The 25,888-nt window shown below is 33.9% G+C and overlaps 1 long non-coding RNA gene across 1 annotated transcript in view; it reads left to right on the top strand.

Annotated features, from left to right (window-relative positions):
• LOC147830135 (uncharacterized) overlaps positions 1-24,681 on the top strand; it is a 124,817-nt gene extending 100,136 nt beyond the window's left edge. The window contains exon 3 of the long non-coding RNA XR_015442366.1: positions 24,547-24,681. This is a non-coding gene — a long non-coding RNA (uncharacterized LOC147830135). The remainder of the gene's footprint in view (positions 1-24,546) is intronic.
• The last annotated feature ends 1,207 nt before the right edge of the window (positions 24,682-25,888 follow it).

Here is a 25,888-nt window from a genome sequence, read left to right as displayed (position 1 = left end):
TATCAGGGTATGTCAAAACTTATTTATTTGTAGACTTTAAATCTATTCAAGTTTATTATGCAGGCATATTACACCAGAATTGTTAATAAAAATAAACTAGAAATTTTAAAATATCAACATCATTCCAAATAAACACAATATACACAATAAAACTTCTGTCATCAGTATAGTCTAAGTACTTAATTTTTGTTCTGATGGATTTTGAATCAACCATTTCCATTCATGAATGACATCTCTTCTAGATCTAAAAGAATTTGTAATTTTCAATCGGTCTATTGTTTTGGGTCTGGAAGTTATCTAAGGGATGTCATATTATAAGTTTTTACCAAAAATCTATTTTTTGAAGTACCAGTAATTCACAGTACCTTAGATAATTCTTTTTACAAGGTTTGTGGCACAATTTTAATCCATAGCTTTTAGCAGATTCTTCAGGTGGACATCAGAGGGAAGCAGATGTATTTTATGAGACTGAATACCTAGTAATTTCTTATAGTTACCAATAATACTAGAATTCAGGAGAATAAATTTTCTATTGGATTACATTATTCCACTATTTCATTATAGTTTGATCAATATGTATCATGAAGGTAAAGACATATAGTCACCAGGGCAGGGATAATCTTCAAGGCCTCCCCATGGAGTATTCAAACTTGACCTCTGGAAATCTGAACATGTTGTTTTGAAATCTTTCCATGTAGCTCATACAATAATATGAAACTAATTACAAATGTGGAGAAAGAACTCTATTTTTTTTCTAACATCACTTTTAACAACATATCTTCACAATATTTTTTAGTGGCAGCTTTGGAAATCTCAAAATTGTTTTGAGATGTGGAAGAAACTCTAGTGCTTTCTTTTTCCTTGATCTAATCTTAAAAAAGGAAAATCTAGAGTTGTCAACAAGTTGACTTTGTTACTAGATTAGATTAAAATTATGAATTTCAGAGAAATGATACTTAATGATTAATGAAAGGGCAGTAAATTTTAAAATTAAACACAGAAAAAGAAAACACACTTGTAAGGAATTTTAGCTTTTGCATGGCTAAGAAAGTATTTATTTTTAATTAATTAAGTACATGATAAAGTCAATAAAAAGAACAAAGATTATTTTGATGAAATATGGGATCTTTGCTTTCTGAGTTGATTACATAGGAGGCAAAATTAATGTTTTACTATCCCTCACTAAGACTACTAAAGCCAATTTATTCTTTTAACAAAGAAAAACGCAAATTCTAATTTTGTGTGATCATATTATTTGACATTACAGATTTATGAGTTCCCCTTAAAATATTATCTTATAAATGAACAGTTAATTTGGAAACAATTTTTCTGAGTTTTCTCTTATAGCTTCTTCTCTGGCTCAGCAAATATAAATTAAGGGACATAGAATTTTCCTTTGCTTAAATTTTTTATTGTTTTCACTTATTCCTAAGGTTTTGTTTTTTAGCAGTTTTTTTTTTAATATCATGGAACAAACCAGCAACAAACACTATTTCAATTGGTAAATTGAAGAAAATTCATTCTTGCCTATGTAGATGAAAAACATCCAATAGTTTGAGGGCACAATGGAAAAATAAAGAGGAGTGAGAGTGATTTATCTATTTTTCCCCCAGAGCTGGACATCAATTTTCTTCTGCCCTCAGACATTGGAGCTCCTGGCTCTCTGGCCTTTAGATTCCAGAATGTTCACCAGAAGTGCCCCTCCCCTTTCTCAGGCCTTTGGCCTTAGGCCGGCCATTATTCATCAGTTTTCTTGGTTCTCAATATTTGAAATTAATATAGAGTTGTAACACCAGCTTTCCTAGGTTTCCAGTGCATAGAGGGTGGGCCTTGTTAGCTTCCATGATCATGTGGGAAAATTCCAATAATAGATGTCCTCTTGTATAACTTCTTATATTCCACTGGTTCTGTTTCCTTGAAGATTTTTGTCTAGTATGACATCTAATGTAATGGCACATTCCTTATGTTTCTGTGCAGTTTTCTGTATTTGATTTATAAAAGTATCTATTTATTTTTATAAAGTAATTTCAAAAACAGTTCTTTTAATTTAGGAAATGTTATAAATAATCTAATTTACTAATACCGTCCAGATAGACAAAAATACTTACACTCAATAAAATAGAAAGACTTTTCTGAATATCAGGAAAGATCTTATATATTAAGTTCTACAGCTTTAGTCATCAATAAGAGATATAGAAACTCTCAAGGCTCACTCTCAAAGATCATCATTCCCACTGAACATAAATTGTTAATTGATTTGAGATCATAAGATGACACACAAAGTGACTAAATGAATTCTCTGTCATCTCTTTTTCCAAGGAATACAGAACCAACCATCACTATAGAAATCGCCAAGTGATCGTTTGTGAAATTAAATCGGTACTTACTGCTGCCATGAATAGGGAGCAATTTATTGCCTTTGTAAACCAACATATAAATAAGATCTACTAAAAACAAAAACAAAACTAGATAGACAAACTTCAAGGTTTCTTTTGCTGTTGAAGTTTACTCCAGAATATAAGAAAATGCCTACCTGGATTAGGTACATAAATACTTTTAGCAAGATGTTTACTTGGTTTGACCAAGTGTGTCCACATTCAAATCTCTGTGGAAGTTCCAAACACCAGTAAAGTATAATTTCTAAAATGATAAAATTATGAATTTTATAGGAATAAGATATAAGATGAAGATAATTCAAAAATGTGAATGAAGGAAACAGTGTAATGTGAGAACCAATCAAAAAGGTATTCAAGAAACGAAGCATATGTTTGTATATGAGTCTATGCAGAATGTGTGCATGTTAGCATATTTTCATACAAACCTACTTCTACATTTATGTCTCTATCTGTATATATGAAGGTGTTTTGAAATGTCAACTTGACTAAACCTCAGGCCCCAGAGATCCCTTGATAGTATATTTCCTGTTAATGTGGATTATGAGGGTCCTGGGTGTGAGAGAGAGTATCAGGACAGGAGCCAGGGACCATTTCTGGAAGACATGCTTTTCAGTTATGTAATCAAATACAATTCTAGGTCTAGGTCTCCTCTAAAGGAATTTTTCAGATGTAATTAAAGGTCTTTATATCAGATGATATTAAGTTTATTAAAAGAGAAAATAAATTTATGAGGTCTAAACCTCATAGCCAGTTTGGAAGAATTCAGAAGAAGACTTCAGAAGAAGACTTCTCAACCAGCTTGGAAGATTCAGAAGAGGATGTTAACCTCTGAACCCGCAGCTTTCCACAGAGAACACTTGAGCCTGCAATTACTTTCCCTTCCTGCTGGACCTTCCTTTCTGACTGCTGCCTGTGAACAATAAATCAGTTCATGAATCTTTGGTTCTTGCCTTCTCATAAACTTCCACTCCACCTTCAGCCCTTGCCCACTGAGGTCACACTTGCTTGTGATCTTGTCCCCTCTACCTGTCCTACAGATGTTGGACTTGCTTAACTATCCTCTACAATTGCATAACAACATTCCTTCTAAATATTCAGAAATATATTAAATAGATATTAAATATGCATATATATTAAATATGCAATATATAATATATTACAATATGTATAGATTTAGAATCTCATACTTGTTCTCTTCTGGTTGAACCTGACCAGTCTAATACACATGTTAGGATAAGACTGAATCACTATATACAAAACTAGTATAGCCAGTGAGAAAATAAAGTATAATTTTTATTGTTACTATGTTAGCCAGGTTTAGATTATTTTTATCTGTAGGAGATCAACATCTACAAGTTAACAGGAAATACCTCAAAATGTAGGGCCTTTAAATTGTAGTAAACAGAGGGTTTGAGTAAGTATATTTATCTAAATAATCACCAGTGGTCTTTTTGAGTAATACTGAAGATTATGCGACCTACCATTTTGTTTCTTTTCCGAACATTGGATAGTATCATAACAACTTAATCTTAAAGGAAATTAAAAAAAAATTTATGATCTGAAATAATATATTTTCAACTTGATCCTTGACAAAATATTAAGTAAAAACTATATTAAATCTTTAACTTAATAGGAAAAATCCAACAGCTCACTTGAAAAATGGGGGTATATGTGAACATTCATTCTATAGAAAATGAATAATATTCTTTCAGAGAACATGTAGGGAGATATTCCACCTCATTTGATATTAGAAAAATGTAATTCAAGACTGTAAATTGACACTACTTTATATCTGGCCCAGTTGTAAAATTGATTAATTTGATACAATGAAATGTTGGAGAAGATACGTATTAAAAATTCTTATAAATTGCTGTAAGTAATCATTTTTGAAAATATTTTGACATTACTTTGTAAAAATGAACATTCACATGAAAAATGATTATAGAATCAATTTCCTTAGATATGCCCTAGAGAAAATATCGTACATACATACCAGCAGTTATGTATAAGGATGTTTACTAGAAATTTAAACCTAAAGAAATATCTTTAATAGAAAACCAAGAAAAATGTAATCAATACAATTATGAATAAAATCCATTTATACTAAAATATCATTCAATAGTGAAATAAATGAGCTACACTGCTCTGGATTGTCTATAGCTAGCTTGAAAGGTTCGTATTCTGGAAACTTAGTCTTTAGTGTAACTGTGTTGAGTCATGGTGGGGCCTAATGGGATATGTTTAGATTACGGGGTTCCACTCTTATGCGTGGATTAATGTCTTCCCCAGGAGACTGGTCTAGTTCTCTCAGAAATTAAGTTTTGAGGCACTAGATTAGTTATTATGAGAGTAGATTTTTATAGAGCAAGTCAGCCTTCTCTCCATCTTACTCTTGCATGTGTGCTTTCATATGCACTGGCTTCTGTGATGTTTTTCTACAATGTGTTTAAGACAGCACAGTGCCCTCACTGAAAACCACGAAGATACTGGTGACATGCTGGTAGACTTTCAGAACCATGAGCTAATTCTCCAGCCTCAGACATTTTGTAATAGCAAATAAGAACAGACTAATTCATCCCCCTAGTTATATGTAGCAATATGGATGAGCCATGAATAACATTTATTCTAAAATTAAGTCTTAGGAAATTATAGCAGGATCTATACTTACATATTCTGAGGATACCATTTTTATTACATTTCATATGGAAGTAACCACTGGATGACTTGTGGGTAACTGAGTACATTAGCCACTGTATTTACCAATATGAAGGTATTGAGGACATTAATAAACATGTTTTCCAAGGATTTTGGAGACAAACGGCTGATGAGTTTAGATTCATGGAAAAGTTGAAGATGAGAAATTGAAATTGTCTTTGCAAACAATTCTTGTGAGGCAGCTTACTAGCTGAAAAAGTAGATACATATGATAATTAACTGATTGTGTTAACTTTAGTAAGAAACACCCAACTAAACTATTGGATCAGCATAGTTCTGTGTGTGGCTGAAGGCATTTACTGAAAACAGAAGACTAAGCCTGGGTAGCTTGTCGCCTGAATGGTATAAAAGGGAAACAAAGAAGGAAGGCTCACTTCTATTTCTTTGGAGAAGCTCCAGTCTTCACCTTTATCTGGGTCATTTTCTCCTGGCTTCCGTCTCAGACCCCTCAGCCTCTCAATACAGATTTGCATGGTACTCCACAGGGAGGCCTCGTACTTGGTCCTTCATATCTCCCACCCACAGACAGGCCTCTTGCACTTTTCCATATCTGACTCTGTGGGCGGTCATTGTAACCCTACCTTGTAAATTATTGCAAATTTATATATCTTGTATTAACGTTTCTCTAGTGAGGACTGACTGATAATACATAATATATATTACATAATACATACTATCTATTATATATAAATAATATATGTTACTTATTTTATATATATATATACTGTATAAACATAATATAATATATATACATACATATATGTGTGTCTTTTTTTTTTGAGGCAGGGACTCATTATGTAGTTCAACTTGGCCCTGAACTCACTATGTATCCCATTCTGGTTTTGAACTCCTGGCAATCTCCCTGCCTCAGCCTCCATAGTCCTGTGATTACAGGTGTACACCACCACACCCGATTGAAAGCAGATATATGTCAGAGGTAGATAGGGATGTGGAATCAGAATCTGTTTAGTGTCAGCAAAGTTGCAGTATGCATTTGTATCAATGGAAGTGATGTAGAGATTGAGGACAGTGTTTGAGGCAAGTCATTTAGAAAGCGAGTGGAGATGGAAACTGTGGAACACACAAAAAATATAGGGCTTATGATTTAAATAGGCAAAGTGCCTGACAAAGGCCCGTTTGCTAAGGGTTTGTGGCACAGTTGGGATTTAACAGACCCACAGGGCGGTCCTGCTGAGAGGACCTCAGGCCTTTGTGGGTGTGCACTCAAAAAGGGATTGTGAGACCCTGACTATCCTTTCTTATTTCTGATAGGAGACTGCGCCACCTGCTACATGTTCTCTCCCCAAAAGATGTGTTGCCATCTACATTCCCCAGAAGCCAAACAACTGGGGTTCTTTATTTTAGATATTGAATCTTTAAAACTGCAAACTAATTAAATCTTTTCTCTTTATAAAATTAGTTGCCTCTTGTGGTATTGCATTGCAGTAATGCAAGGCTAGTAATACAAAACATTGTTATTAAGAAGTAGAGGCATTACTGTCACTATATCTGCAAATGTGGAAGAGCTTTGGAATTCGCTTATAGGAAGAGTTTGCAAGAGGAGTCTAGAAGAAGTGCACACTGTAATCAGAGCATTATGGACAGTTCTAGTGAAGGCTTTGAAGACAAGAATGCTGAAAGAAATGTGGACAGTGAAGGTAAAGGTAATAAGATTTCATAGGGAAATGTGGATTCTAGTGGGAATCATAGAAAAGGCCATCCTTGTTACACCAAGGCAAAGAATTGGAATGTATATTATCCATGCCCTGAAACTTTATGGAAAATGTTACAGAAGAAGAAACTTAAAGGTGGTTGTAGGAAACAGGGAAAGGGGATGTTACTAGAACCTCTGCAGTAAGTCCTAGTCTCCTGTGAGCCACGACAGCCCAAGGCGAATTAACTTATTATACAGGAAAGGTAGAAAATATGAGACTTGGAGAAGAAGCTGAGCTTTGGGGCTGATCAGTGCTGCTCTGGGCGGCAAAGAGGAAAGCCTGGGAGCTTGCCGCACCTTTTATTCAGTACATCAGGAGAAAAACATGTAACAGATGACTGGGGAGTGAAGGAATTCCTGGATCAATGAGGAACTATGCAGATCAAGATTTGGTTCCTCCCAGGATGCCTCCCAAAGGTGTGGTCTTGCCTTAGAGCATCACAGCACCATGGAATCCTTGAGGTCTCAGTTGTGACCAGAGACCAAACTGGAACCATGTTTCCAAATGCTGTAGCTGGCCTGCGGGCAGGAGAACTAGGCCTAATCAAATTATTTTTCCCCAAAATTATGTAGCATTGCTCCCCACAGGTGGTAGACTAATTTATTTGGTAGAAGAGATACCAAGATATCAAAGCATTTAGAGTGTGCCATAGATGTCATTAGCCATTTTAAAACAGAGACAAAAGTGAGCAGAGTAAAAAGATTTGGAAAATTTGCAGCTTGGCCAGGGAAAGATTGAAAAAAAAAACAACAACCCTGTAATGATGCAACTAAGGAAGGTGTGGTTGCTAAAGAGATTATCATCAAGTAAAGGCATAAAAAGAAGCCAAATTTCTTGCATCAGGAATAGGAAACATTCCTGAAGGGGATCTCAGAATCCCAAGGCAGGCTCAGAGATAGAGAAGAGCAAATTTGTTTCAAAGTTATGGTGGCATGGTGGCTTCCCCAGAGATTTCAAAAGAAAGACTAGAAGGCCAGACAGTGTGATATAGGATCCAAGGCACTGCAGGGAGTCTCCCCTTGGGTGATATACCGTGGAGCCATGGAAGTGAAGCTGCAGTGGGGACCCCTGGATGACACAGGTACCAGAAATGTGCAATTTCCACAGGACAAAGTGGCAGGAAATGTACAAAATGACCCTAAAACAGCACTTGTGTGGCTTGTCATCAGCAAAGTTCACAAAGGGCTGCTCAGGCCCTTAGGAGCCCACTGTCTGCCTATATGCTACATATACAGAATTTTGTTTGTCCTGCTGAATTTTTTTCTTGCTCGCAGCTGATTCTTCCCTTTTTCTTTCTCTACTTCCCCATTTTAGACTGAGAATGTTTACTCTGTGCCTGTCCTATCATTTTTACCCATGATATTTATTACCAAAAACAAAACAAAACAAAACAGGGACTCACAGATGAGTTTCCTTTGAGTCTTAGAGGGATCTTTGCACTTTTGAATGATGCTGGAACACTTGAGGCTTTGGGGTCTTGGAACTCCTGGGAATGAACTCATGTTGCATTGTGAACAGACTTGAATCTTCAGAGGCTAACGTTTGAATACAGATAGTCTCTCAAAGAACCACATGTCAAGGTTGATCCTTCCATGTTACTGGGAAGTGCTGAAACCCTTAGGAGCTGGTCACTGGGGCTTTGTCCTCAACAGCGACTGGGGATGCAGCAGCCTTGCATGGAAAAAGAAGAAAATCACATCCACACAGGAAAGCTAGAAACTATCCCACAAAAATTCTCATTTCTCTCAGGGGCAGTTGTTTGCAAGCCACCTGGCAGTTGACACCCTTTTTTTCAGTTTGCCTGCATTCAGAGAGGGAGGCAGAGAGATGGACAAACACCTCCACTGACTGGGCTCAGAGCATCTTTGAGAGAGATTCAGAGGTGCTGTCAAGGGAAGACTGCACAGCCTTGTGTGAGGAAGGAAGACCTGCCCACTTTCTTGACTGTCATCTCAGATCACCTTAGACATTAGGCAAAGGTCTTTTTATTTGAAAAGGAGCTCAGATGTGTCAGGAACCAAGGGTGAGCAGAGCCAAAGGGCAGTGAAGGGGATACATGGTGGTCTATGGAGCCAGTCTCCTTACACGTGGTCCCATCTAGAGAAAAAGCTGAGAGGACCACTGTACTTTTCCAGAATGTTCTTAAATAGCTTCATCATGTACCTTAAAAGAATAAGCCAAATACTACAATTGGAATTTGATCCTCAGCTGCTCCTTTTTAGATGGCACAGAGGTTCTGAGATCCTCACTACACAGATAAGGCCTGAAAGTTAAATATCATGTTTATTTTAATACACTTCTTTCTAAATCAGCTATCTTATGCACTTTGCCTGGAGCTGCAGGAGCCATACATTACAGCTTGTTCAAACAGTTCATCTTAACGTGGGAGTGATTGTATACTCCTTTAAGCACAGATTTACAGATTTACCTCATTTTAGGGTTCACCTCCTTAACACAGCCTCAGTTTAGATTCTTCATTACCTAGATCTTTTTTTTTTTTTTTTTGATACTGGGGATCGAACTCAGGACCTTGCACTCTCAAGGCAGGCCGTGGCACCACTGAGCTAAATCCCTGGCCCACCACCTGGATCTTAACCACTTTGGAAATCATTGTAGTTTCTTTCATCAGCTCTGTCATCATCATCAAATGAAGTGTTTCTTCTAAAAGACATATGTAGCTCAGTGGCACCTTGCCTGCCTTGCAAGCACAAGGCCCTGAGTTCAATTCCCGGTACTGAAAAAAACAAAAAAGGAAATGGATGAAAGCTATAGTTACTTATTTCCTTTGGATGTCTTTTTACTCTGATTGTTTTTCATCTTTCTCTATCCTCCTGTTCTAGTCCCTTTTTGATAGACTGCTGTTTTAAAATTATTAATTCTATAGATCTATAGATAGTCTTTTGGGAACCATTTTGCTTGGTTTATCAGGCTCACAGACTCCTTAGGAATCTCCCTCCTGTTCCTTACACAGGAGAGAACATCAAGGAGCCATGGGGGTGCTCCTAGCTTCCCCACTACACATGAACAAGACAAAACATCAGATTGAGTTTTTGGTATTCGCCAGGAAGCAAATCAACTTGCTATTCAGGGCAAAGGACAAGCACCATTTTAGCATACTAACCACAAGCAGGTTAGCATGCTGAGAGTGAGGTGTAGGGTAAGAGGTGGAAAGAATAGGGAAAATAAATGGTAGATTGGAAAGGGCATGATGAGCTTGTCTGTATAAGCATGGGGAATCACCGTATATAAATCCAAAGCGTCTGAACCTGCTCAGATTTAGCCTTGTGGGATAATACTGGGAAGCAATGAAGGAGAAATGGGCTTAAAATATCTACATAAAATGGAATTCTGTGTGTATAGAGAGGGATACGGTGTTCTGTGAGACCTGTACAGTCCCCAGGCTTGCAGAGGATGGGCACAAGGAGGTAAAGGTGGTAACATTAAGGATGCACAACTGCCTGAGGACTTCCTCAGATGCACCTGTGATAGACATGGGGTCTAGGTGTTCTGAAGAACTTCTGGCAACCTATCTGTAACAGAAAATTTGGACTGGGATTCCGCATTGACATTCGTGGGTAGCTGCGTTTCTTCTTTTCCTTTTTATTTTTATCTCTTTTAAAATAAAAAATTTAAATATTTAGTCTTATTGTAAACAATTCAACAATGAACTAGAACACAAAGAAGGAAAAAACCCCCAACACTCTTAAAGTAACCATTATTAATGTAAGGCTAACAGTATTTATATCCCTTCTCTGTACATATGAAGTTAGAAAATAACATACATAAGATGATTTCATAACAAACAAAATGTTGTGAAGTGGGATAGCATTTTGAATGCTAACTTATTATTCAAATTACTTTCACTTAATTATAAAACTTACAAGAAATCTGAAGGAATTTTAAACATTTTGATAAATATTGCCTATAGTTCCTTCTAAATTTATGGAAAACCTACAGGAAAGATTAAAAAGTTGGAATTATTGGGTTTTATTTTTTGGGACACAAATTTCAATTTGAAACAGACTTCGAAAGACATTTAATACACATATTCTTTTACTTCTCACTCCTATACATTTCAATTTTTAAAAATTATTTTCTATTCTAACAGTCCAAGTATATAATATTTTATTTTGTTCTTTAAATCTAATGCCTGCATGCTTTTTAAAATATTTTTTTTATCGATTCCATTATATGTGCAGTTTCACTGTTTTTATTTATTTATGTTTTTCAAAGATGCTCCCATATATGGTGAATTCCTTGGAAGTTGGAGTGTTTCAGAATGCCTGGATGTTTACTTAAACAGAATTAAGACTTGGCTATGTACCAGTGTGAGATCACAATTTCATTCCTTAATCCTTTACAGATTTTAGTCTTTTTTTTTCTACCAGTCAGTATTAGTTATTGTCTTCATGGAAGCATGAAGAAACTTTCCTTTTTTAATTGTTTACTTAAATAAAATTACACATGTATGTCATTTAGAAAGTTGAATTGTTACACTAGAAAACCTTGCAATAAAAGCTTAGTACTTTACATTGCCCCTTTATTGATTTCTGATCTATTGAGGTCACAGTTTAAACTCATTATGTTGTTTCTTCTGTTAGTTGCCTCCATATATATAAAAAACTATCTTGGTCTCCTTGTTTTAGATATTATTTAGTAACTTTCTATTATGAAATGTGCCTATTTAGCTCTTTTTGATGTCTATATTATCTTTCACCTCGTTTTCCTAATATTGTTTATGTAGTACTCTTTTTTGTGTGAATTAAATTTTGTCATCAACTTATGACAATATAAATATTATTTATAGCTGAGTACAGTATTGTGCTATGATTATATTGTCTTTTCTTGTGAAATAGTCATGGAATTAATGATTATTTTGATCTTTCATTGGCTCAGTATCCTGTATAATTCATCAGCCACCAAGTTCCTTGACATTGCTGGTATCTGGGGAGCCCACTGAAACACATCAATTATTCTATCATCATTTTCTTATTGATAGCATCATGCCTGGAGCCATCCCTCTTCTGCTTTATTCTGAACTGATTGTTTCTAAGTCTGTTTAGCAAGTGCTGCTGTAGGATCTTCTTTCATGGTGCTGTCATTCCCCTTTATGTATCCACTGTATTGAATTCTATATTATTTGTGTCATGTGTCTCTGTCTTCTTTAGTTTAATTATTTTAACTGTATCAATCTTCCAGTTGTTCATACTGATAATACTACAAATTGAAGTGAAAATTTTTGGAGACCTTACAGATCAGACAGTGCCATTATTCACTTTTCCCATTTGACTGACAATTTGTGTAGAAAACTTTAAGTTTTAAATATCTGCCCTCATGATTTTAAAGGCATTATTCCATTGCTATAGATTATAGTCATTGTGACAAAAAGTCTATTGAAATACCATATCCTAGTTGTTTCTTTGTTGTTTGTTTTTCTACTCTTCACTCTTTCAATGCTGTTAAGGACTTCATTTCATTTCTGAATTTCTAAAATTCTGTAATACTGCCACATCATAGTGAGTTTTCATTTTCCTCATTCACATGTGGAGATTTCACTCTAAATTCCATATTCTTTGGTCAGGTGAGGTCATATGAATTATTTCTGTGACAATTTACCCCCCCCCCCCTTTTTTTTACTTTCCGTTACTCATGTTTTCAGTTTGAAGAGTAACCTGATCTCCTTTTCATTTTTTTATTCATTAAGTATATTGGTACATTTTAGGTATACAATATGATGGCATTCATCATTGGGGATTTGCACCTTTACATGGTGTATCTTGGTTCTTATTTTTTCCCAATTTCCCTTCCTTTTCATTTTTAAAGTTTTTCTTTTGTGATTTTTTTCCTTTCTTTAAGATTTCTTCAATTTTATTCTCCTACACTTTTGCTGAATTTTTGTTTCTGCTATCAAATATTTGACTTTTCAGACCTCTTTCTTGCTTTCTAAGCATTACTTTTATTTTAACCATGAGTTTTGGCTCATGGAGATGGGAATATTTTCTCCTATCTCTCTTTTCTTTTGGTAAAATATATATTAGCATAAAATTTGTCATATTAAAAAATGTGAAGTTCAGAAGTGTTTAGTATGTTCAAATTCATATACAGTCTCTTTCCAGAACTTTTTCAGGTTGACAAGCTAAAACTGTAAAAATTTGACTACTCTGTTTAACTTGGTAAATTCAATACTATATTTTTCTTTCTATGACTGAATTATTTCACTTAGCACACTGTTTAAGGATAATGTAGCATCTGTCAGAATTTCCTTCCCCTTTGAGACTGAATGATATTCCACTCTATTTATATAGCACATTATCATTAAATTTATTGAAAAACATTTGGATTGTTTTCCTAGCTTGGCTATTGTGAATAATGCTGTTCTGTACATGGGTTTCCAAACTTCTCTTTAAAACTATGCTTTCAATTTTGCATATGTACACACATCAGCAATTGTTGGATCAGATGGTAACTCTATTCTTAGATTTTTTGAGAAAATACAGATTATTTTTATAGCAGGTAAAATAACTCATAATTGTATAAACCTGGTACCATTGTTTCAATTTCTTCACATTGTCAGCACTCTGCATTTTCTTTCTTTTTTTTCTTTATTTTTATTGTAACAGTCATTTTAGTGATATGGCATGATATCTCATTGAAGTTTGATTTACATTCCCTGATAAGTAGTGATGTTGAGCATGTTTTCGTACGTTTGCAGAGCATGTGTATTATCTTTGAGGAAATGTCTATTCAATTTCTTTGCCACACTACACTATTTCTTTCATTTGATTTTCTTTTGTTTATATTGATCTCTAGCTTTCATGTTGGAACTTTTTCTCAAAAGCTCTATTTTTTGGGGGGAGGGATCTCATCTTTTTTTATTTCTTTTTTTTTTTTGCTTAAATTCTTTTATTGGTACATTTTAGGTATACAATACATTTACATTTATCATTGGGTGCTTGTACCTGTACATGATGTATCTTGGTTCTTATTTTTTCCCCATTACCTGTGCACCCTTCACCCCTCCATCCTTCCCTATTTACATAGGCTTCGTTTCCATTTTTCTTTCTTTTCTCATAATTTTTCCTTTCCATTCTTTCCTTTCCCCATCTCCTCCCACCACACCTACCTCTTTGGACCTTTTCCTATTTCAAAGTATCAATTATTAGTTATTAAATCCTTTTAGTCCATATTTACACTCTCAGTTTCTCACACTAGAGAAACTATTTGTTATTTACACATGTATGTCTCATTTACTTCACTTAAGAGTATGACTTCAATATGCATCCATGTAGCTATAAATGACTCTAGTTTCCCATTCTTTGTGGCTGAGTAGTACTCCATTTTATAAAAATACCACATCTTCTTTATCCAGTTTCCAGTTGATGGGCACTTGGGCTGCTTCCAAGCTTTAGCTATTACAAACTGTGCAGCAATCAACATGTGTACACATATATCTCTGTGGTATGGGTCTTTTAATTCTTTTGGGAAAATACCCAGTAGGGGAATAGCTGGGTCATATGGGACCTCCAGCTCTAGTTCTTTGAGGTATCTCCACACTGATTTCCATAGTGGTTGCACCAGTCTGCACTCCCACCAATAATGGAGAAGGGTTTCTTTCTCTCCACACCCCTGCCAGCATTTGTTATTGGTTTATTTCTTGATAGCAGCTGTTCTTTCTAGGGTGAGGTGGAATCTCAGTGTTGTTTTCATCTGCATCTCTCAAACGACCATCTCTTGAATGTGATGTTGAACATTTTTTCATATGTTTATTTGCTGCTTTTACTTCTTTGTCTGAGAAATGTCTGTTCATTTCTGATGCCCATTTTTGAATTGGGTCTTTGAATTTGGGGGCTCTGATTTTCAAAAGCTGTTTTAATGTTTAGCTGTGTGTTCATACCTAAGAGTGAATTTACATGGTGTCCAGAAGAAGTAGGGAAAGAGGAGTAGAGCTTACTTAGTGTGTGATTAATCATGAAATTGTCATGTTGGAAGGGAAATCAACTTAAATTCTAATTTATTAATATTGTTTTGCTTTTAATAATCTTCTTAACCTTGTAAATCTGAGCTTTTAGTTATTTGCTTTTACTTTTGAGGTTTGTTTTATTGAATAAATTTTCTCTATGTTCTCTAGTGCAAAGGATTCATAGAAATGTGATATATGTGAAATATAATTATATTGTGATATATAATATTTGATTACAGTATAATAATTATAATTATATATTATATATAATTTCCAAGCTGCATTTTGCCCTTCATTTTTACATGTGGTTATTTCTCCTCTCTTCCTCTCTCCCTGTCTCTTTCTTTTTCTCTCTCTCTGTCCAATTTTCTCTTTCCCTTTCCCCTACCCTTACCCTTTTGCATGCTCTCTCTCTCTCTCTCTCTCTCCAATTTTTTCTCACTGATTTTGCTGTAGTCAACCTTATGTAGAGTAGGATGAGCTAGGAGAAATCCTATTTACAGCTACTAGTGTGACATTACTTTCCAAAATGGAGCAAAATAATCCATACCAGAGTTTACTTTATCTACTGGAAAGGACTTTCTGTTCTCTTAGGGGTGTATTCTTGGGATTTTTTTACTTCTCCAAGTCAGGAAGAACTGTAAGCCCCTTACTCTTTTTTAATTAAAGAAAATACATCATATGATAATTCTTCTCATCTTCTGTATTACTCCTGTCTCCCCCGAAATCATGTTCACTTCATCCAAATGGGAAGAGAATGTCCATACCATCTGTTGTTCTTCATTATCATAATGTTATGAAAATGACTAGGATTTATAGATTAACCACTTCGGATGTGTAGGTTGGAGGGGGTTTAGAGTCCTCCGGGGTCTTGCCACACATTTGTGTTTATTGTTGTCCTCCCCTCCTGAAATTTATGAGAAGAATAAATGCATCTTCTTACAATTAAGTTTTGAAGTATCTTTCCTAGGCTATTCTTAATTTGGGAAGAAGTTGGATGAAGATTCTTTAATTTGTCTTCATCATCTTTATGTGAAAGTCTGTTAATATCTGAACATGATTTAAAGGGAAAAATTAATATTGCATGTAATAAAGAAAGAGGAGAAGGTGAACCATAGACACTAAGATTGCATTTCTGCATGTTTAGCTATTTTAAAGCAAAACCTTTACTTCCTGTATTGATCACTATCCTGAGAGAAAGCAGGCTTAGGTTCAAGTTGGTCTACTATTAGTTGGTTATGTGACTTGTGACAGAGTCAATCTTTTGAGTCTGAAGTTCCTCAGTAATGGAATATAGGGTTTTACTGTTGATTTGTAAAGTATATTTGGCTCTTATATTATATGTATATGTTCTTCTCATGTTTAAACAACATTTGCTATTTAGTGTATTATCATTTATATCTTGGATTTTAATTTCAGTCAATACATTTCTATTGCTGGCTGTTTTATTAAGCATTATGGAAAGTGAGATGATAAGATTTGTTGGAAAACTTAGACAAAGTTTAGTAAGCAAATCATAGGATAGAATATGGAAGTAGTTTAGGATATGTATTCTCTGAAGGGATGTGGAAGTTTGGAGACGAGAGAGTCCATACTTTCAGATGAAGAAAACCTTTTTAATGCTGAAATGAAGTTGAGATAGGTGTTAAAGAAAGAGGACAAAATTGAGACCAAAGGAAAAAAGCAACATGACCACAAGAGGCAGGGCTCAGATTATGGAAGTTTAGAGAAATTTTGCATCGATGGAGGGACTCTTCAGAGCTTTGACAGAAGTCAAAACTGAAATTCTTTGAGTCTTTTACATGATGTAATTTGATTTAAATTTTTAGAAAGATTAATGAGACAACAAGTTGGCAGTTGAATAGAGAAAAGTGGGGACAGGAAAGAAAGGAAGCCAATTGAGGGGGGTAATATTACTCAATGAAAGACATAAATCTGAACAATAATTGGATCAGTGGAAAGCAAAAAAAGAAGAGGAGAGAATGAAATAGAAATAGTTTTCATGTTTTGAACTTAGATCAGTGACTGTAGTGGTGTCCTCAATAGAAACAAGAACACCTATTGGAGAAGTTGCCTTTGGTGGACAATTATTATTTCAGTTTTCAACATATGGGATTCAGGGCACAGTAAACTTATCAAAGAAGAAATGACAACAAGGCAAGAGAAGGCAAGATCATAGCCCAGGAAAAACTTTAGGGCCAGAGAAGTAAATATTGGATCCTTCCACAAAAAAGAAAGAAGTGAATTGTTCAAGGAAACATGTTGAGAAAACAGAGAATCAAAAGCAGAAGGGCATTAACAAAGCAAAATAACCAATATTCAAATATCTGCATAGCTTACTAGCACCTGGTTTCCAAAAAGAGAGAGGATGGAAGAGAGGGAAAATGAGAGGGAGATAGGAGAGAGAGGGAAGAGAGGGAGACTTATGGGGAGTTGTTAATTTATTGATAAATTGTAATACATTGTGCTTTAATATTCCTTAGCTGAGTCCAGGTTGTGTGTTATATTTAGCTTTATTACAGAGCTTTGAATTGAATATTATGTGCACTTGACTATTCATTATTTTGTATTTTATCTCCCAAATGTTCCTTGCATCTTATTTGTGCTGCTTGCTCAAGAATTCAAATGAAGAGACATGCAAATGGAGTATAATTTTGGTCGTGAGTAGGCTCCTTAGCCAATACCAGTGGAAATTACTAACAAACATCCTGACAAACAGCAAAGAGCTCACAACACAAGGAAGCTGAGGACCATACGGAGAGTGGAGGGAGGCAGTGCTGCTTCTAACCTACAAGGAGTCTAAGTCTTGGTTTTGTACACTTTCAGCCACCTGGTTTGTGGGTGAATGAACCTTATGAAGGTGGGGTATGAGCAAGAAATATATTTGTCAGAGGAAACTATGTTTAATAAGTAAAATTCAGATGATTAACAATTTATAGTTTCTTAATTTGTGTAATATATTTTCTAAGAGCTTATTTTGTGAAAGCATTCGTTAGGTCTTAACTATGTGAGTCAAAGTAGTTTCAAGAATGAAAACTTCAAATTCCCTTCCATTTCACATACAAGTCTATAATGGTTGGAAATATTAAATATAAAATTAAAAACAAAATAAAATATCTCATTATATTAGCCATTAGGGAAACACAAATCAAACTATGTTTAGATTCTATCTTACCCCCTTCAGAATAAATGTTATCAAGAACACAAAAAATAATAAATGCTGGAGAGGATGGAGGAGAAAAAAAATTCCCCTCCTCTCTTGGTGGAAATGTAAAGTAGTACAATCCCTACAGAAATTAGCGTGGAGATTTCCCCAAAATCTAAAAATAAGTTTACTATTTGATCCAGCTACAAGACCCTTAGACAAGCATACTAGAGAGAACTACCCATGTTTATAGTAGAGCAATTCACAATAACTAAGATGTGGAAATATCCTACATGACCATCAATAGAGGAATGGATAAAGAAAATATACACAATGTAATATTATTCCTTTATAAAATTGAATAGAATCATGTTGTTTTCAGGGAAATGGATGGTACTGAGATCATCTGCATAATATGGTAGCATCAGAAATTTAAAAATGTCATGTTTTTTCTTATAAGCAATCTAAAAATAAATAAGTTAATAAAAGAGAGATGACAGGAAACTCGAAGTTAGACTTTTAGATGAGCACAAGAGGGTCAGGAGAGGGAGGAGGAGAGAGAGGAGTAACAGAGATGAAAATAATCAAAATTTGTTATATTCTTGTACCTATATACCAAATGAATGTCATTATTCTGCATTACTAAGAAACATCAATAAAAATCATGTTACCAAACAAAATATGCAAGTATTTTTAAATGATTGGTGTTTATTCTTTACATTTGTCAAGAATATCTGCAAAATAGTACATTACAATGGTTAAAAAATAGCATTTGGAATTATATATTTGGCTTTGAATTGTAGCTCAGCTCCTAATTATCAACAGAGGACACCCAGGGCAAATTAATAACTTTCTAAGATCCTTTTTCACAGATTGGCTTTGTTATGCTGATTTTAAAGTGAGTAAGGCAAGAAAATGTATAGAAAATGATTAATACAGAAAATAGAATTTTGTATATGTTTGATAATTGATTTTAAGTGTTATTTTCTCTACTTAAAATTTCCATGTAATGAATAAAAATGCACAGAGAAATAAATTACCTCTTTTACATAAGTCAAAATTATTTTGGCTAATTTGACATATTTACATGAAAATCACTTTAGAATATTCCAAATTTTTGTCCTAAAAGCATACATTTGTTGTAAGTTGCATGAGAATTTAAGGTGGGAGATCCATTAGGAGCTGTTATTAAAGTCTTGAACAACAATGAGCTTCTGATTAAGGAAGTATATTTATGTTGCAAATTGCAAATATTTTCAATTGGTTAATTTTAGATATTGAAGCATAATTCACTTTCAATGAAATAAACAGGAGCTAATTTGAAGGTGGATACCATTGAAAACTGCAAGAATTCCCATATGAAATTGTTTATAAAGCATAATATCGGTAATAGCAAAATAATTTTATTTTTAAAATTAGAGATAATTTTTTAAATATCGTGAATGTTTTGAACATTACATTATAATGAAGTTCTCACTGTATTACATTAGAGTCAGAGAATGGAAGCTTGGAGCACTTAAGTCTTCCACAATTTTAAGTAGATGACAATATAGCTAATTTTAGAGGTTTATCATTTGCTAATGACACTGAATTCAATGCAGTTTTAACTTTAACTTATGTTAAGCACATTTTGAAATCATTTTTTATAATATGCTTTTGTTCATTTTTATATATCAGATAATGAATGTTTCCAACATTTCTAAAGTCAATTCTTCAAAATATGAAAATTTCTATTCCAAAGAAATTTTTAAACATATAATAAGAGAGAGAATTGAGTGGATAATCAAAACCTTATGCAGGAATATCAATGATTATTTTTTACTTTATCATTTGTGTGAATTTTAAAATATTTATAATCAAATAAAATACTTATGTATTACATGAATATTTAAAATATATTTAATAAGAGAAATTATACTATAGCATCAGTTATAGAGTTGATGGCTTCATGATTAATAAAGTTTTAGGCAAGTGATATCTTCTGAATGATTATGAATTATTAAAAATTCCCTTTAACAGAAATTTTATTGAATTTCCAAAAAAATACAGTTAGATGGTTTTTATCACAAAAGCGTTGCTTTTTAAGGATCTAGCTTAAAAGTATTATTATTTTTAATAACCATGAATATGATTTCATTGTAACTTAACCACTTAGCAGAAGAGTCCCATAAAAGAATAAGAAATATTATATATATATATATATATATATATATATATATATATATATATTTGATAGATTTCTTGACCTTATAAAATGATGCTATATTTTGGGGAGTCGTTCATGCTGCAAATACTTCAATTAAATTTATTTTGAATTAAGCTGCTTTCTAACTAAAAGTATAAGGATAAATATTTCCTGTCAGTTCATGGCAAACTTCTGTTTTTAAAAATATGGAATAGATTACTAATAAAAATTTGATTTTTTTGTTAAGTACTCCTAGTTACATCTGCTAGTTATATATCTTACCTTTCTGAGACAAAGATAATTGTATTTAACAGATGGTTTACAAATCCTCAAATGATTTATATCTAATATCTCCATATAACAAGTCAATTAATTTGGGTTTCTTAATGAGGGTGTGATATTTGTAGCTAGTTCATCTTTGTGGGCATAACAGGAAATCATATTTCTAAGCACTTGAGAAAAGGAGTCTTTTGACATTTTATAGCATCTCTTTGGGTTACTCATCCCTATTGTTTCCAAAGTTCTCTAGGGAAAAATTGTTTTTACCACAATTTACAGTATGAAATGCTGGGAATCTATGGCTGCATTTGTTCAGGTAGTGAAACAAGTCCAGAGTTTTTTCTTTAAGAATGTGGTGCTAGAGTTACTCACCTGTGGCAGAAGTGTTAAGCCAATATTGTCTCTTTCATTCTCACAAGATCCTCAATTTTTAAGTGAGGATTCTGCCAGCCCCATAAAAGAGTATTTTCTAGGATCACTTGGTGATGGATATATTCAATGACTGAGTTTTGGACAGTAAGATGTAACTGGAAGCGTTGTGTCTTTTAAAATAGCTACTTTTTGAGTCCTAAGAGATTTGGCACTATAAAATAATGCAAAATCTGTGGCTGAAAAATCAGTGTTTACCTTGCACCACAAGGTAACACACTAAAGGTGCTTGGAACAGAAAGAGAGAGGAACCTGGCACCCGGATGATCATGAACCACCACGTCAGAATTGTACTTTCTCTTCAGAACTTCTTTTGTCTAAGACAGTATAATAAGCCACTACTTATTTAGTGGACTGATGTTCTTGTAATTGTATGCATATGCACATAATGCTTATTGATTGATACGATGCTCATTCTGCTATAGATTTCCTCTGACGCAAGGCATGTAAGATTGTAAGGACTAATATAGACAGTATAGATATCTGTAACTACAATTCTTATATCTATATATCTATCATAATGAAAGGTATGAAAAATCTAAAAGCAAGCCTATCTGGATTCATCTGTTTTTAATAGGTATTTTTATAGGTGGATGCTTTATCCCTTGAGCTATTTTCTAACTATACATACCTATCATAAACCCAATAGAATTTTTCAGGTTCATTTTCAACTAACATGTTAAATGCCCATTATATGTTAGGTACATTCTAACTTTTTAATCACATGAAGTTTTCACAATGCCCCTGCAGGACCCATTGTATTAGTGGAGTTTTACAATGAATAAGAGGCTCAGAGGGACTGTAACATGGAAAGGCATCTCCTGGTGAGTGGCAGAACCACCTGGGTCAAGTTGGAGTGTGTTCTTTCTACAACCCCCAGAAAAGGGATCATCTAGCTTTCCTTTGAGTTTCAGAGGAATGCCATCTGATAAAGATAATTCCATTCATATCATTTAAAAAATTTTTCTTATCAAGTTTTATTTAAACAAACCAGTTCATAACCCCTAACCACAACTTTATTTTTTTCTTTGGGGTCATTTAATGCACCTAATTGCCAGCTTCTGACTAAATCATTTGAATATGTGAGGATAATTACCCTATTCTCTTCTAAATCTTTTTCCGCCTAGGTATAGTATCTCTGGTTGCTCCATCGTTCCTCAGAGCTTATTGCTTGAATTACTCATTCCAGTTTTCATAATTTAGACTAAAGTCATAGTTTCTTTGTTGTTGATGGGATTACATGTTTACTTGATCTGTTGATACTTAAAGGTACTAGACTTCTAACTAGGCTGCCCATCAGTAAAATATAACTAGATTTAGCCTGAAAGAATAGCAAAAACAATTAACTCATGACTCCTTGTAAAAAGTGGTTTAATGGCCAGTGTCACGTCTAATAAAGCACTTGAGAAAAGAATGTGCCTATAGATGACTTTGTTTGAGATAAAGGATCTATCACTTTAATTTATTGATGAAATACACCTGCTATCCAAGGACTGTAGACTCTGGTTTGTTGCTTCCTAATTGCCTCAAATGTCCTGCCTCAAACAACGTATTTTCTAAGCTTTGGGATGCTTTAGACTTCTGTGTTGTAGCATTTGAATTTGTGATTTAATTTGTCCTTTCTTCACAGCACTTTCAGTTATCTTTAACTCTTCTTAAATATGATCTTGGATGTGACAACTACGAGCTGTCTCCAGTACTCTACGGAATCTAGTACAGCATAAATAAATAGATATCACACACAGAAGGGGACATCTGACGACATATCCCATAAAGCTGTGTCAGTACAACTTAACCCATTTACTGTATGAATTCATCTCAGACTTCATTTCACTGGTCACCGATGTGCATCTTATTGACATGTGAAACTCAACTCAGGAGTATCTTCTGTGAGATCATCCCTCTTATATACCATTCCAATTTTCTCAAGCCCCCTTCATCACTGGGTCCCACACCTCCAGAGTTAGCACATTCTGATAATCTATAATCTATTGTACTATTTCTTATATAATTATCTGTTCCTTACATCCTGGAGATGTTAAAGCCACACATTAGAGAGTTCTGGACACCTTCCTCTCCCTATCATTTTCCCTTTCCTCTTTCCTCTCCCCTAGGTAATCATTCATTAAGGCAGTGAGGACTCTACCTCTCTCTGCTTTTATGTGTACCTCCTTTGCTTATGTCCCTTATAATTTCAATCATGTTCTCTCCTTTACTTATCCACCTCAATTTTTCTATTTTTCCCATGTGTCAGCAACATTAGACTTCTAAAACAGAAATCTTATCATATTGATGTCTTTCGTGAGCATTTCTATCCATTACCACAAATATCCAAATCAGTGCTACCATTCTGATACTCAGTTTGCATGCTACACACACTATTCTGGAAATTTCTGTAGTTACCCATTCACAGCACTTACTTCAGTACCTTCATGGGAAGGAAAAGCATATTTAGATATGAGAATCAAATATTTCACACTTTTTGTCTCATTTAATCTTTGCTCAACTTCAAGAGGAAGCTATAATCATTAATATCTACCTTTTTTTTAAAATACATTCTGTTGTGCTAGAATTATTTATTTAGCTGTCTAAATAGATTTAGCAGATGATGTACAACCCTGAATTTTTTATTTTCTTCATAGAACTTTGTACATTCACTCAGAAATAACTTATGGTTAATTGATTCAATAGTGCTTTGTAATTTGACTAAAAAGATGTCCAGAAATCTAAAGTGATATGTCTAAATGGTCTTCAGTTAGATGGAACTTTTAGCATTGTACACGGCTCCAAACAGTTATTTTCAACTTTACACTTTCTTTGAGAAAACAAAAGAATATCAGAATATTAGTGATATGTACAGCTTGAGCAACTTATTATGATAACATATATTTGGGGGAAATATTGTTTTCTGAATACTAATTAGATAATGTAAAAGACAAACACACAATTTTAAAACAGAAAATATCTTTGCTGTGCTTATGTATAACACAGTCCTTAACATGTGTAAATTACCTTTTAAACATTTTGAAAGGAATCATGGTTGTAAAAGAGTAACAAATAACAATATAAATCTGTAGTCCATTTTAGCAGCATATTAAGGTTCCATAAAAAAGTAATGATTAAAAAATTGCCAACTATTCCACTAAGTAATCTTATGAGCATGACAAAGAATCTTAAAGAATCAAATTAATTTAATAAATAAGCTATTCGATCAAACTAAACAACCTGCATTTTACTTACATGAATGCCACAGATTTAGAGTTGATTATTTAGGAAATGTCTGCAGACACAAAATATATTTTTTTGAGCTCACAATTGGGAGAAGAATATGTAGCAACTTTACACTCTTTACATAGGATTTGGTTTAGGAAGTGTGGTCACGAGACACAGTGAATATTTAAATAATATTTTTTTAGAAAATTACAGTAAGAAACAGATTCCTATCAGTCACCCTCAAAATGTTTCCCATCACTTCCAATACACTTATCCCATAGTTCTTGCTATTTTCTGAAGAAGTTCTGGCAGTTCTCTTTTTTGAGTGTCTTTTCATGGCTGCTTGGATTTCCTGAATTAATTTGAAATGTTTATGGCAACTTCTGCCACAGAAAAACATTCAGATGTGTTCTCATCCACTTTATTCACAAGATCAGACATGATGTGAATTATAGCTCTTTCACAAAGTCAAAATAACCATGAAAGGTAAATGTTTTAAATCCATTCAGGACATCAAAGGAGCCACAGCAGTGCAACTAAAGAAACTGGGAAAAGAAGATGTCCAGAACTGCCTTAGAAGAGGCAATAATGATGAGGTGAGTGTGTTCAAAGTGAGGGGTGTATTTTGATGTCGATTTGTCGCAATGTGCCTTTTACTGTAAAATTTTCTTAATTTAAAAAATTTTTAAAAAAACTTTTAAGCCTTCATTGTAGTTTTTGATCACACCTCACATATAAGTGAAATAATATTTGTGTTAACTTAATCATATTCTTTCACTGGTTTTTATAACTGTTTTAAAAATTTTTTAGTATTGCTTTGCTGTGTCACCAGAGAGAGCCAGCATCAGTTCTATATTAATATAATATTTTCTTCCTACTATGACTAAAACATAAGCTTCATGTATGCTCTTTGTAGGTGGCATCTTTTGATTTTATTTCCAGAATATTAGTAAAATTGAAATTTTAAAGCAAATCTTCCTAAAACTGAGAACTTTCTTAGTATGAACAGGCCACCTTTAGTCTGGTTTGAGATTTACCTTCATAACACTAGTTATTAGATTTCTTAGCATACTGCATTTTCTCTCAGGTTTTAAAAGGAACACTATGAATATGATGAACTACAGGCTATGAACATATTAAAACCATTTTAGATAAAATACCACTTCAATTCCTTTTCTGAATTGGTTTTTCATAACATTTTGTTTTATTATTTTTGTTCTTATATATCTTGTTTTCCTTGAGCATGTTTCACAACATTTATGTATTTTCTCACCCAACACCCATATAGGTCACATTTATATTTTCTTTAATATCCCCTTGTGGCTTTATATTTATAAATAAGTTCTTTAAAATGTAGTTTATATGGCAATGAGCAGGATATAAAGGACCCTGGCTTTACTTTTTGTCTAGCCCCTAAACTTCAAGATAATAGTGAAATATTTATTTTCTTTACTACTTCTGAAGCCAATGACAGTGATTAGCTGAAAGAAATTTCTACCCTTGTAAATTATAGCTTTACCTAATTAGTGACATCATATAACATGATAAATTATGAATTTAGAAAATCATTATTCGGTAAATGAATTCTTGTCAGTTGCACTGATGGCAAATTAATCTTCAGGAATCAGAAGACTTAAAGAAATAGGCGGCAGCAGCACCAACATCACTGTTATGGAGAAACTCTTCCTTTTATGTTGATGATCCTGTCCATCAAAATGTTCTGTTTAATGTACCAGTGAAAGATATTTCTATTCTGGAGAAAAAGCATGCATATTTAGAAGCTGTTGAAAATCTTAATGGAGAAACAGTTATTTTGGTAACAAATCTCAATTTTACAAGAGCTCAGATTTA

This window comes from Heterocephalus glaber, unplaced genomic scaffold (genome assembly GCF_053883595.1).
Source record: "Heterocephalus glaber isolate CG9 unplaced genomic scaffold, H.glaber_assembly_v1.0 deba00000331, whole genome shotgun sequence".
Lineage (NCBI taxonomy): Eukaryota > Metazoa > Chordata > Mammalia > Rodentia > Bathyergidae > Heterocephalus > Heterocephalus glaber.
Note: the sequence above shows the minus strand (reverse complement) of the source record. Positions and strands in the feature narration are given on the sequence as shown.